The 14,080-nt window shown below is 34.4% G+C and overlaps 1 protein-coding gene across 2 annotated transcripts in view; it reads right to left on the bottom strand.

Moving 5' to 3' along the window:
* AUTS2 (activator of transcription and developmental regulator AUTS2) overlaps positions 1-14,080 on the bottom strand; it is a 1,210,906-nt gene that overhangs the window by 654,874 nt on the left and 541,952 nt on the right. The gene's annotated exons all lie outside the window — the stretch shown is intronic.

Below are 14,080 nucleotides of genomic sequence, written 5' to 3'. Positions count from 1 at the left end.
GTTTGAACGTAATTTCTAAGATCTTTAAGTAACGTAAAACCTGAAACTAATATTAAATTGAGTTCTTTAATGGATATTCATTACTTACCTAGGCCATATGTAAGAATGAATATTGAAATATTGATTACTAAATCTACTTTTAAATATATATGGTTTTAGTTTTTAGTTTTATAAGTAACAGAGAGGCTGAATATTTCAGTTAATGAACATGTTCTTTTTTGCTAGGAGATTGTATAAGGGATGTGTATGGCTGTAGGAAATTAGTTATGTTTATTCATGATCTTTGCTAAAATGCTAATATGTGACAGGCAGTGTGCAATTATCCACCCCTTCAGTTTTTTTTCCTGAGTAAGTTAGTTACTTTAGTTAAAAGTTATAATTCAAAAAGTTGACATTATTTAAGAAGAATGATTTCTAAAAATATATATATATATAACTGTGCATGTTAAAATTCTAAGTGCTCTATTATTCAAGGAACAGAACACTTTTGCCCTAAAGTAGCGGTTTTGAAGATTTTTGGTTTCCAAACACCCTTTCAACACTCAAAACTTACAGAGGACCTCAATCAGCTTATTTTGTGTGGGTATCTGTGTTTGTGTATCTGTGTGCGCATACTGAAAACTGAAAATACATTAAATGCTTATTTACTCATTCGTTTCTAACTAGCAATAATGAACACACTGGACATTAATAACATACTAGTGATATTATAGAATTAATCCTGACTTTATGGAACCCATAAAATTAATCCTTAAGTAAGGTGTCAGTTTGTTCCAGAAAATGAAAGAGTGTCATGAGGACAAAAACTTGAAAACTGAATTTTATTTGCATTGGTTTTTAATCTTTGAATATGAAAAGTAAAGAAATGTGTTAAAATCATACCGATGTTTGTTCAATTTTAAGAGGTTGTTTTGTTATACTTCTGTCTAAGACCTTTTTGCTTGTTTGTTTGCTTTGCTTGCCGCAGAAACAATTAAGTTCCGCAGAAACAACTAAGTTTTCTTCTTGGTTACAATATTCTTGTTATGAACTCTCATCAAATTTTCCACTTTTGAAATTATACATGCTTAATTAACCACAGCCTTAATTTACATCTCTGTTATTTTACACAGTTTATTGTTTTACTTTGATGCTTCCTTTTAAACCCTGCACCCAGCAACAGGCGAGGCTAGAGTTCTTGTTTAGTTGCTAAGTTGTGTCCTACTATTCTGAGACCCCATGGAGTGCAGCACACCAGGCTCCTCTGTCCGAGGGATTTTAAAGGCAAGAATACTGGAGTGTGAGGTATTATAAATAACCAAGACTTCAAGGGAGAGGCTCATGAGGACAGGCTTCTCCTGTCATTACTTTAAAAACTTTAAGAGCAGATCAGTGGGCAGAGTCAGGATTTCCAGAGCTTGTTTTAGTTGAGAAGCAAAGAAATTCGTAAGATTAATAACCTAAGATCCAGTGGAGTGAGAATGAATTATATAAGGCTGAATGAAGTGATGAAGGTTCACCAGTTGCTTTTTTTGTTTGTTTAAAACATCATTGATACTGTTTTAATGTCCTGTTTTCTGTTTATTTTTTTTTAATTTATCTACACTCTGTAACAATTTAGTAGATTCTGCTTTATAAACTATTTTTAAATGTTATCTTATTCTCACTGACTTCTCAAAATTCAGAAACTCTGAGTCTTGTTACTTTTCATGAAATGAGTTATTTGCAAAGATTCAATAAGAACTGGTTTTCCTATTTACCAGAATATGCCTAGAAAAATTCCAAGGTCTTGTGTGGAATGCCATATTTGAATGTAATGTTTATTTAATCAGATATAATTGGACAAGTTTAAAGAATCAAGGTTGACCTTACAGAGCCATTATTAACAAAATCCTCCTAGAAAAAGTACCCTGTTACCTGGCTTACAGGGTCTAGTCTTGTAAGTAGAGAAAAAATATGACTTCCTGGTGGGCCACTGTGGGATATTTAAGGAACTATGAGAAGAAATTCACCCAGATATACAGGTACTGCAGGTGGTGGAGAAAGTTTCCTGAGTTTGACTTTCCAGACTCAAGACAGCAAGTATTAGAGACTTCCAAAAGTACAGTATGAACTTCTGACAAAATCTTCCAACAAAAGAAAACTTTAATCACACCAAATCTAATGAAATCAATCTTTCTTCAGACTATTTTTTTATCAAACAGTGGAAGATTTGTGCTTCAAGGGAACACTATGCATTGTCTACCGTGAACTCTTCAAAATTATGTTTTTCTCATTTCATAAGAACCAATTTCCATCTCTATAAATTATAGATATGTAACAGCAATGCAAAGTAATTTTTATCCACAATCAAGCAAATTTTGTCTTGTCACATTGAGGCTCAACTGACCACCCTCAAGCCAGTTGTTTTCATTTTCGCATTCATTTCAATATTCCTCATCTATAATTTTGTCTGTTTTTTGAACTGAGAAAGTTATAATATCTACCCAGTTTCTTCATTACTAATTAAATGAAATCTTTGAAACTTGTACATTTTATAATGTATGAAAGTCATGATTTACCTGTTTTGAAAATCATCTCTTAGCAAACTAATCAACTATACAAAAACTTTAATACTCTCATTCTATTTTCTATCTACAAATACTCTTCAACTCTTTCCTTGTGTTAAAGGTGTTACATTAGAAATTTTTGTTTAAATTCTCTGAAATTCCTTGACTCTCTCAGACAAAATATCAGTCACATTTGGAATGTTTAGAGTCCAAGTTTTAATGATTTGCAAATGTGGACTATATCCAAAAATGAAAATAAAGAGGTGGTTTTGATAGTCACTTACTCACATATATGCTCACATGCAAAGTCTTAAATTTTTAAATAAAATGGAATCACTGATCCTAAACTGCATATCAGATCATTTCATGCTCTGAAACTGTGAGTGATCTTTATCAGATGCAAAGGTGTCTTCCAAAATGTAAGAAGAGAGCTGTGTCCACAGAGAAGTACAGAGCACTCATTTTTCAAGATTTGAAGCTGAAACCCTAAGAAGCAGAAAGCTTTGTATGTGACAGCTTAAATGCTTGTAATCAAACTAATTGGCAGTACAGTGACCTGGAATGAGCTGAAAAGCACTATAATAAATGTTTAGCAATCAGCGAAGCAATCCTTTATTATTCAGGCTCACGTTTTGCAGTTTTATCATCTTCTAGGATGAAATGGGGGGTGGGGGCAGGTTGGAGAGCAGAAAATAGGAGAAAAGGAAAAATATGTAAATAATTCTATTACTTCAAAAGAGTAAATGAACCAAGAGTAAAACTATTGCTGAATGATGGGAAGAGGAGTTAAAATGTAATAAAATTAGCCTAATGACTGAAATCAGGAGTAAAAACATTAGAGCTATCTGTTGCCTAAAGAAATCCTCTGTACATACAAACTGACAGAGTTAGAAATACAGATTCTATTCATGAAAATGTAACATATAATAGGGCTTCCTAGGTGGCTCAGTGGTAAAGAATTCTCCTACCCAGGCAGGAGACGAGGGTTTGATCCTAGGTCAGGAAGGTCCCATGGAAAAGGAAACCCACTCCAGTATTCTTGCCCAAGAAATCCCATAGGCAGAGGAGAGAACAAGGCAGGCTACACTCCACAGGGTCACAAAAGAGGTGAACACAATGTAGTGACTAAGCAGCCACAAACGTATGATACATGAAACTCACTGGATAATCTTCTCAAACAGAGGAGTACCTGGACCCCTAAAAGTAATTCTAGCAAGAACTCATGCAATCTTCTTCTTGCCCTCTACAAACATAGAAACATCCTACCCAAAACTTGAGAGTCTTCAAATAAGTATGACAAAGAAACTATGTGGCAGAAAAAATACCAAGTACAGTTAAAGGTCAGATTTCAATAGATATTTAAATGACTCTTGGACAAGTGATATTATAGCAAGAAAAGAAAAGATACAGACATAAATGTGTTAAAACAAATGTGTTTATAATTAAATCAGGTGGTAACAACAACTGCAAAGGTCTCTCAAATTACATTATACATATGTACAACTAAAGTCTACGAACATGTGTTGGGATGACTCCTCAAAAATCTCATGAGAAATTTACTATGAATCAAATGTTTCTAGGTTAGCTGAGGCGAAGGTGTTGAAACTGATACTTTTGAAAAGCAAAAACCTTCCCAGGAAATACCACACTTTTAAAAAAAACACATGGGTCAAAGGAGAAATCTCAAAATAAATATTTTCAACTAAGTGAAAATAAAAATACAAATCCAAATTTGTGGAATGCAGTGAAAGCAGTCCTAAAGAAACTTTATACCAATGAATCCATATATCAGAAGACTGTTTTAAAATCAATAATCAATGCTTCCACATAAGGAAACTAGATAAATCAGAGCAAACTAAATCCTAAGCAGATGAAAGAAAAATTAATACAAATTAGAGGAGAAATCAATGAAGTTAAAGACAGAAACTCAATAGAGAAGATCAATAAAGCCAAAAGCTGGTTCTCCAAAAAGGTCAAAAAAAATCAATAAGCCTCTATCCAGACGAACTAAGAAAAAAGAAAGGAGACATAATTTATTAACATTGGGATGAAACTGGAGACATCACTACAGATCCTATGGACATTAAGCAAATAATAATGAATATAATGAAGAACTCTATGCCACAAATAATTTGACTTGGATGAAATGGACCAATTCCTTGAAAGACACTTCTGTCATAACTCAAGAAGAAATAAGTAATCTGAATAAGCCTGATTAAATAACTTGAATCAATAATTATCTTCAAACTGAAAGCACCAGAACCAGATGGGTTTACTGGTGAATTCTATCAAACACTGAAGTATGAAATTATACCAATTCTCTACAATCTCTTTCAGAAGGTAAAAGAAGAAAGAACAGTTTATAACTCATTCTATGAGGCCAGCATTACTTTAATATCAAAACTGGACAAAGACATAAGAAAAAAACTACAGATCAATATATTTCATGAACATACATGCAAACATCCTCAATAAAATATTATCAAATCATAACCAACAATGTATAAAAAGAAATACACATCACAAATGAGTAGGATGTATGCCAGAAAAGCAAGAAAAATATTTGAATACTAATTAATGTAATCTATCACATCAGCAGACTGAAGGAGACAAATCAGGTGATCATATCAATAAACCAAAAAAAACAAGCATTTGACAAAATCAATACACATTAATGATAAAAAACTGTCAGCACACTGGGAATAAAAGGAAACTTCCTATCCTTGATAAAGTATATCTACAAAAAATCTACAGCAAACATCATACATACTGGCAAGAATCTCAATGCTTTTCTGTAAAACCAGGAACAAGGCAAGAATGTTTCCTCTCATTACTCCTTTTCAACATCAAACTAGATGTCCTAGTTAATTCAAAAAGACCAGAAAAGAAAAGAAAAAGTAAATAGTTTGGGAAGGAAGAAATAAAAATGTCTTTATTCACACATGAAATAATCACCTGTGTAAAAAGTCCAAAGGAAATATTAAATGCTCTCTTTAGAAATATTAAGTGTAAAGAGTAAGGTTTCAGGAAACAAACTTAATATTACAAAGTTCAATTACATTCCTATAGGCCAGCAATTAGCAAGTGGAGTTTAAATTTTAAAACACACTATCACTTACATGAGCACCCCCCAAAGTAAAACATTTAGGTATTAATATAACAAAGTACACACAAGATTTACATCAGGAAGACTACTGTAAAACTCTGATGAACGACATCAAAGAAAAACTAAATAAAAGCCCAGAGATGTTCCATGTTCATGAACAAGAAAATTCAATATTGTCAAGATATCACTTCTTCCCAACTTCATCTATAGATTCAATGCAGTTCCAAGCAAAACACCAGCAAGACATTGTCTGGACATTGACAAACTGATTTTAAAGTTTATATGGGGAGGCAAAAGACCCAGAATTTCCACTTAAATGTTGAAGAAGAAAAACAAAGTTGAAGAACTGACAAAACACAACTTCAAGACTTAATTATAAGTATCAAGTAATATTACTTGTTTATAGTAATCAAGACACTGTGATATTGGCCAACCACCTCCCCCACAAACAAACAAATCCAGACAGATTAATGCAACAGAACTGAGAGACGAAAATAGACACACATAAATGTAGTCAAATAATCTCTGACAAAGAAGCAAAGGGCTCTTCTTTGCCTACCAGTGACAGTCCCTGGTAACCACCATGCTCCTCTCAGTTTTCACAAGTTCAGCTTTTTAAGATTGAACATGTAGGTGGTACCTTATAAACTAATTAAAAACAGGCAAAGGACCTAAACAGACCTTTTTTCCAAAGACAGACAGACAACAGGTAGATGAATAGAGCCTCAACATTATTAATCATCAGAGGAATGCAAACCAAAACAACAAGGTATCACTTCACAGATGTTCAGATGGCTTTTATCAAAAAAGACAAGCTAAAAAAACAATGGCAAGGATGCGGAGAAAAGGGACCCTTATATGGTGTTAGTGGAAATGTAAACTGGTATGGCAATAACGAAAAACAGAAAAGGAGTTCACCACAAAATTAAAAATTAAACAACCCTATGATTTAGCAAACTTACTAACTGCACACTCACATTCAGTGCAGCATTATTGACAACAGCCAAGATACAGAAACAACCTAAGTATCTGTCAATGGATAAATGGATAAAGATACGATGTCTGAATAATAACATATATATATATATATATGTTCTTATATATGTTCAATATATATGTTATTATTCAGATATGAGAAAGAAGGAAATTCTGCAATTCATGACAGCCTGGATATACACTGAAGGGATTATGCTAAGTGAGGTAAATCAAACAAAGACAAATACTGTCTGATATCACAGGGTGGTCTGTGAAGTCTCTTCTTACCCAGAGATTTTGCGACCCTCAGACTACATAAAATAAAAATAATAGGTCTATTTTAATTAACAAATTGAAAGTTGGTAATTTAGCAACAAATAGATGCAAATATCTTGTAACTATATTGTGCCTCTGTATAAACACACCTTAAAGCTTTCATTTGGACATGATGTTTAATATCTGATTAAAAGAACACTGAATTCTCTAGTTTTCTTTGCCTCTCAGAATGTATTAACATTTCTTTTGTTCAGAGAAGTCAGGTTATCATATCACTGAGTTAGTACTGTTACCAAGACATTTTTTAAATATACTTTAAATAAATTCCAAAGGAACCAAATTTCTTGCCTCATTTGGGTTTAGGATTGAGATGCTAACTTACTATGATTCTCTCTGCACAGGATACAGCCCTACCTTCCCTCTGCAAAGTCAGGACTATTTCCCACAAAAGTAGGTTACTTATAGCAGCCTCTTACAAGAGATAAAATGTGAATGTTTTCCATGGAGACTAAAATGGAAATGGAGAACTTTGGGGACTTATTTGAGAAATGGGGCCCACCGTGGGCTTGAGTGAGTTCTTTCTTGGTCTCTGTAATCATTCAGATTCTCCCCAATTTCCTTCTGGAGCATTTCAGTGGTACTTACAGTCATTTGTTGGTCTGGGCAAGATTTTATGAGATGCAATGAACATATGAAATATTAGAAGTACACTGGGAACCACAGCTGTTATGCCTTGCTGCATTTTTAATGGCTCCTTAAAATCAGAGGCCACTACACACAGCGCATTTAGACAGGAAACACTGCAATTATCTGGCTTCACCACTCCACTGCAAATATAAGAGTACATTACAGTTTATAAGCCCCTAATAGACAGTCATCACCTTTGGCAAGGTTTCCACTCCAAGCTACAATCTGAATTTATTACCAGGGAGTGGTCAAGAGAGACTGAAAGTCTTTTCTGTTTGTTTTGTTTGCACCCTATAAACCAAATATGGAAAATATGAAAGAAAAGACATCACGTATACTATATGTAGTATAAGGCAGGTCCTTTTAACGTGACTGTTAGTGAAGCCAATTACAACAAGAAGATTGGAGATCATTCATTAGCCTAGTAAGCAAATTAGGTTTGTTAACAGTGATTTATAATGCCAATCTTTGGGTAACTATGTTGGTCTTTTCAAGTATACATGTATTGGACCTGACAGTTTATTAACTGTGCTGTATCTAAACAGCTTGTCACTAAGGCGCTTTTGTTAAAACGACATTGTGTTTTAAATGGATAAACATTTTTGTACGAGCAAAATGCATTTTAAATGTTTGGCTTCTGAAGTCAAGTACTAGGAGATAAGTGAAGTGTCTCAAACCATCTAAGCCTCCAATAACTCTTGTTTACTGCTAGAGCTGACTATAGGAAAATGTGACACTTGGAGTTAAAATAGCACTTTTCCTTTTTAACAAGCCCCAGTTGTGTTTTTTAACCTCTTTTCAAATGGTACTCTTGGTATTTCACCAAGCTCTAACTTCCTTATGCAATGGCTTGGGAAGCATTTCATTTACAATATCAGGAAAAATATTTTTTAAAGCAGTTAAGCAAAAGAATGAATCTTTGATCTGAAAGATTCTTCTGATTGATAGTCCATAAAACTCCAGGCCAGTTAAATCTATCAAAATAAAGGTTGTGTGGGTAGTCAGAGTTAAACCTTGGGGTTTCACATTGCCCATGGTTTAAGTTTATATTGCTCATACCAACTCATTCAACATTTCTGTAATTTGGAAATCCCCAACAAGGATAAGACAATCTCCCTTAAAGCCAATGCTGGGAAACAGATTTAAAAAAAATAAAGAATACTACTTTCTGAATTCCATGACAGTGACCTGTATGTCCCCTCTGGGACTATCAATGCACTTTGCTTACTTTGCTAAAAGCTTTATACTGTATCATCTCTATGACCAAATAGGGATATACTAGCTGTGGGACAGCATAAGCTTATAGCCTATTTCTATGAGTTTATGTAACTAAAGAATGCAAATACAAAAATACCGTTCACAATTGTTAATTTCAAAGAAAGGCAAACTTGGTCACTCAACTGAAGAGCAGTATTCATTAAGCAGTAAGGGGACTATGACCTTGCACTCCTGTGTCTCAGAGGACAGCAGAGAAAGGCAGCAAAGCCGATCGGAAGGGCTGATCCCTGGGGCAGACATTTAAATGTGGGGCAGACAGAATTACAGATCTTGGAAAATAGAGAACCGAAGGCCCTTTACCAATTATCTAGTCCAGTGGCTGGTAAAATCTTTTTTCCCCTCAAATCATTTTCTTTTCTCAAATCATATTTTTTTAAATGATTTACTTTCTTCAAATCTGAGGGGACAGAGAAGGGAGGTGAGAAGACAGGGAGGCCAGGCTGAGGACTCATCCCCACATCGAGGAGGAGCACCCGGGTTTTCATTCTACCTCCGTAATTAGTTTCCAACAGCCAACTACAAAGATTCCTGTAGATGTTTAAAAATACTTAGTCTATTCCTTCACAGAAAAGTTCAGAAAATGAGAATATGATGGGATTGGTGGCAACTGGAGACACCAACTCATCCTTTCTGTTTATTTTATTCACCAAATTTCTTGATTACCTTGTACTTCACAAGGAAGGTAAAACTGGTGTGGAGACAGAAGGCAATTTCCAAAGGGTGAGCAAGAAGAGTCATCTCACTGCACAGATTCTACAAATGATGAAATGTCTGCTCACCCAAATTTAAACTGCAATGTTCACTTAATCAGAGTATGCCGCTCATGGCTCACAGACCCCATTCTGAAAATCAGAGTGTTAAAAACCAATCAAAAACATTTTTAAAAGGTAAGAGTGGGAAATAGAAAATAGAATTACAATTTTAGTCTAAGTCCCTTGAAATTAGAGTTTATTGGTGACTATGTTGACAAATCTGTCAGAGTACAGCTATAAAGCAACCCTCCAGTATAAATAATTCTGTGGTTCCCAATCTTAACAAAACACAATACTTAAGTGTAGATTCTAGTTTTGTTACTTTCTAGGAGGCAAATATAGCTCACGGTAATATTTTAAAGGTTACAGCTCAAAACAGTGGCAAATTTACCATTCCGAAGGACAAATGATTTGATTTGCTCAGTGTTTCTGCATAGTACACATACAGCTCCAAAATCATTAGCAATGTCCTAGATTTTAAGGTGACTGATAGGTTCCAAGGCTTTTGTTTTATTATTATAATCAGAATAATATATTCATTAAATTTTTATATTACATATCCCATAATTAACCACTTTAGTGACCTTGTACTCTCTTTGGATACAGAGAATCTCTGAGGCTATTTCAAACGTACTTAGGTGAATTACTGGGTAACTATTAGGGGTCACTTAGGGATATTATTGAATACACGAACAGTCACATCTCAAAGACATTTTGTGATAAGGCCACAGCTGACTTTTCAGGACATACTGAAGTTACTACAGGGAATTACTGGTTTAATGTAAATTTAAATTTGGGTGGCAATGTTTTGATTTTCCTGTTATTTTGGCCACCTCTTTTAAACTATCATTGAAGATACTTAAATTTCTGACTTTGTACTCTAACTTCCAAACTCATTATGTTCCTAAAAAAGAATCTCTTCTTTCCTGAGACTTCTATCCCAAGTAAAAGAAGTGTCACAGTCATAAAATCTTGGTGTGACATCTTTCTAGTTTTTAATATAACAGTCCACTAAGCCAAGTTCCAGTCTCCTTATAAGCCATCTCCTTCCTACTCTCAGCCCAACCCAAAGAGCTATCAGCAGTCTTTAAATGCCTCAGGTCTGAGGGGAAAAAAAATCAACAAATAACTTTAACAGACAAATTAAAACAGCCATACTATGTGGACGGCCTACAGAATAGTTCATTCTGACCTCATCATGATCAAAGAGAATGACAGGGAAGGAATTCCGTATTTGTTTCATGTTTGCATATGGAGCAAACTGGTATACAGCTGACCAAACACAAAACCCTAGCCTCCCAAGAAAGTATACAATGAGAACAAAATGTTCCTATCCTACAGTTACAAATTACAATGTTTACTTTTTATTGTGAATTTCCAGTGGTACTTCTCCATCACAACACTTAACCACTTAATGAGGCCACATTTACTCCATCACACTATACAGTGGGGATCACAGAAAACATGTATTATTTCCTATTATTGAGAGCTGCTTTGCGTGCATTAAATATCTTACCTCATTTAATATTCACAACTCTCCTAGGTAGGTAAAGATGAGGAAACAGACTCAGAGACAAGAAAGAATTCATCCAAGGTCATACAAGTACTCTTTATATCATACTGTCTCTAAGTTCTTAATTATATGTTATGCATAATAAAACTTCAAATACTTTCTTTCTTCAAAAGAAGAAAATATAGGCCAAAACATTTAAATTGAAAGGAAAAATGTGTTCATTGCATTAATGTGTGTTTTTTTAAAGAAAATCCTACACGCTCCAACAAGTTTTGGTACTCTTGCCAAAAAAATAAAAAAGCAAATAGATTCCAACTAGTATATACTTCCATTTATATTTAGAATATGAGCTGAGCATGAGTATGTAATGAATATATATGTGTGTCTCTCTGTGTATATAACACCCACATTATTCATAAGCTCCCAAAAATGTGAAAAGTTTGTTCCAATTCTTCTCTATTTTGTCTGCTTTAAGAATTCTTTGCAATATGCTTATGTAAATACTGATTTTAGCTGCTGTTCTCATTTCTCGAATCTTCAGCTTATAAATGGATTGGAAAAGTGACAGACCTAAGCAGACATCTATGAAACACAAAACCAAGGAGGTATAAACAAATACAATTTCATCAAAAACAAAAGTCTATTCTTCAAAGCCTTTAAGTTACTACTACTGATTAATGAAAAGACCTGAAAGAAAGTAAAACATACTGGCTGTGGGTAAGGTACATACACACACACACACACACACATGTGTACATATATACCTGCAAGTGCATACAGTTATGTGGGCATCTCTTTTATTAGCATCCACAATGATCAGCATTCTACCCTAGTTCACTAAAAGTTCTACAGGAGCATACAGTCTACATCAAAGAAGATTCTGAAGTTAGAGTAATGTTGTGGCAAGGGGGGAGTATTTAAGAAAACAGTTTCGGGTTGTTAAACTGAAGAGGTGAGTGCCTTCAGTTTTCTTATACTAGGATTCACACTATGGTTCAATTGCATTAATAGCTCATTGACTGTGCAGGTAATCTGCTTCTGCCCACACTTCAAAATGATGCTGAAGAGGATTAAGGATAAAGTCGAAATATCACCATTCCACTTACCTGATGCTGAGCCTTCACTATAGACTTAGGTAAAGGTCATTATGACATCATACATTATAAAGAACAGTGCAAAGAATACATTGGCATGAAATCACCACTTAGAAGGGTGAAATTCACCAATACCTGAAAATAGATATTACATGGGATATTGCTGAGATAGAAACTGAAACAGAAGATGCTTTTTGATGAGGTCTTGGCAATAACAACAATGGATTTTGTACTTTCATAACATAATAATCCCATTATTGGAAACACATTCTATGTAGAACATTTTTGTCATAGTTGAGAGCTGAACTTACATCTGGTATGTATCTCCTCCATGTAAGCTAATAATACTACAGATTTTTATATATAAGCAAAGTAATATTAAGAATAATTTTTTCCAAACTAAAAAAAACCTTTTATACTCATCCAGCTCTGTGTACGTGTAAAAATTATTTGAGATTTATAATTGCAAAAGACTCTTGATTCATAAGAACCTGTATTACAGAATTAAACATTCCTGGAATTAGAAAAGTAAGTGACCAAAAGCATAATAAAATTCTCAGTACTTTTAGAGGTGACTTTCTTCTTTCAGAGTGCTCTTACTGACAATCATATATATATATTTGAATGCTCAGTCTGGAAGTAATCAGAGGCTGAGTCAGTGGCATTGGCCTCCTCCTGCTGAAGAAAGTAAAGAGGGGGGATTTAGCTTTTGGATAGAGAATAAACATTGGCAGGCTCCAGATTTTACTTCCAGCATCTCAACCCACATCCAGCCTGGTGTGAAGAGATGGCAGATGGGACTACTTCTGTTATTTCGGCTGCTGAAGCAGGATCTTGTTTCAGCATACTGCTTGTTTCTATAAGCATGAATATTCAACCACAATAAGGAGTAAGGATAAGTGTGCTGACACTATGAAGCAGGTAACAAGAAATCATCAACCCTTCCTCTTTGTATCATAGGCTAAGACCAAAAAAAAAAAAAAAAATCACCATTTAATAAACGCCACTTCATGTAAGCTTGGAAAAGACTTATTATTCAATGAAATGATGCTTGTTTTCATGGATTTAATGTAAATATAAGAAGAGAAATGTGTGGGCATAAAAAAGCCAAAGTGATTAGCATTTTAGGGGGGAGAAATTTAAAGGCAACACAATAGAATCAGTAATCATTTTCCACTTTATTTGCATGATTTCATTATTTTCCCTGAAAATGCTGAGCAGATAATAGAGTATCTGTGTTCATCACTCAGAACATAAATAAGATTCCTTCAAATTCCTTTAAATATCACAACAAATGTCTACATGGGCATGTTATCCCACTGTGTAAATAACGTTTATGTGTAATTCTTATTTATTTGTATTTTGAAAAGCATTACTGAATCCAAGAAGGATAATTTAGCTATAGATAAAAGGCATGGAAGTGACAATTTCTTCATGAATGAGAAATACTGGGATAAGCCCTGAGGTGTATCACCATCCACACACTTCCCAAAGGACAGAGAATAAGGTCTTAAAATAAAATAATACATCTATAGTCAATAAAATGAGGAGTTTGATGACTGGTGGAAAAAAAATCTAAAGGCCACCTACTCAGACTGTGAGAGAAAGCATACAGCCACCTCTCAAAAAAATTAAAATATGGCAATTCCTTGTATAAGTGGGGCAGTTCTTCAAGGGATCTTAAAGAACATGTATACCTCATTGCATAAATTGAATTCCATCTTCCACTTGACCATTTCCACTTGACACTTCTCACTAAAAAACCAATTTTTCAGGAAAGGTGGCACAGGCCAAGCAGGATTCCCTGTATCTCCTTACTCTGCCAGGTGAGGGGCAAACGTCCTGGGTGCTAGGAACCAGACTTGTGAACC

This window comes from Capricornis sumatraensis, chromosome 3 (genome assembly GCF_032405125.1).
Source record: "Capricornis sumatraensis isolate serow.1 chromosome 3, serow.2, whole genome shotgun sequence".
Taxonomy (NCBI): domain Eukaryota; kingdom Metazoa; phylum Chordata; class Mammalia; order Artiodactyla; family Bovidae; genus Capricornis; species Capricornis sumatraensis.
This window is presented reverse-complemented; position numbering and strand designations above follow the sequence as displayed.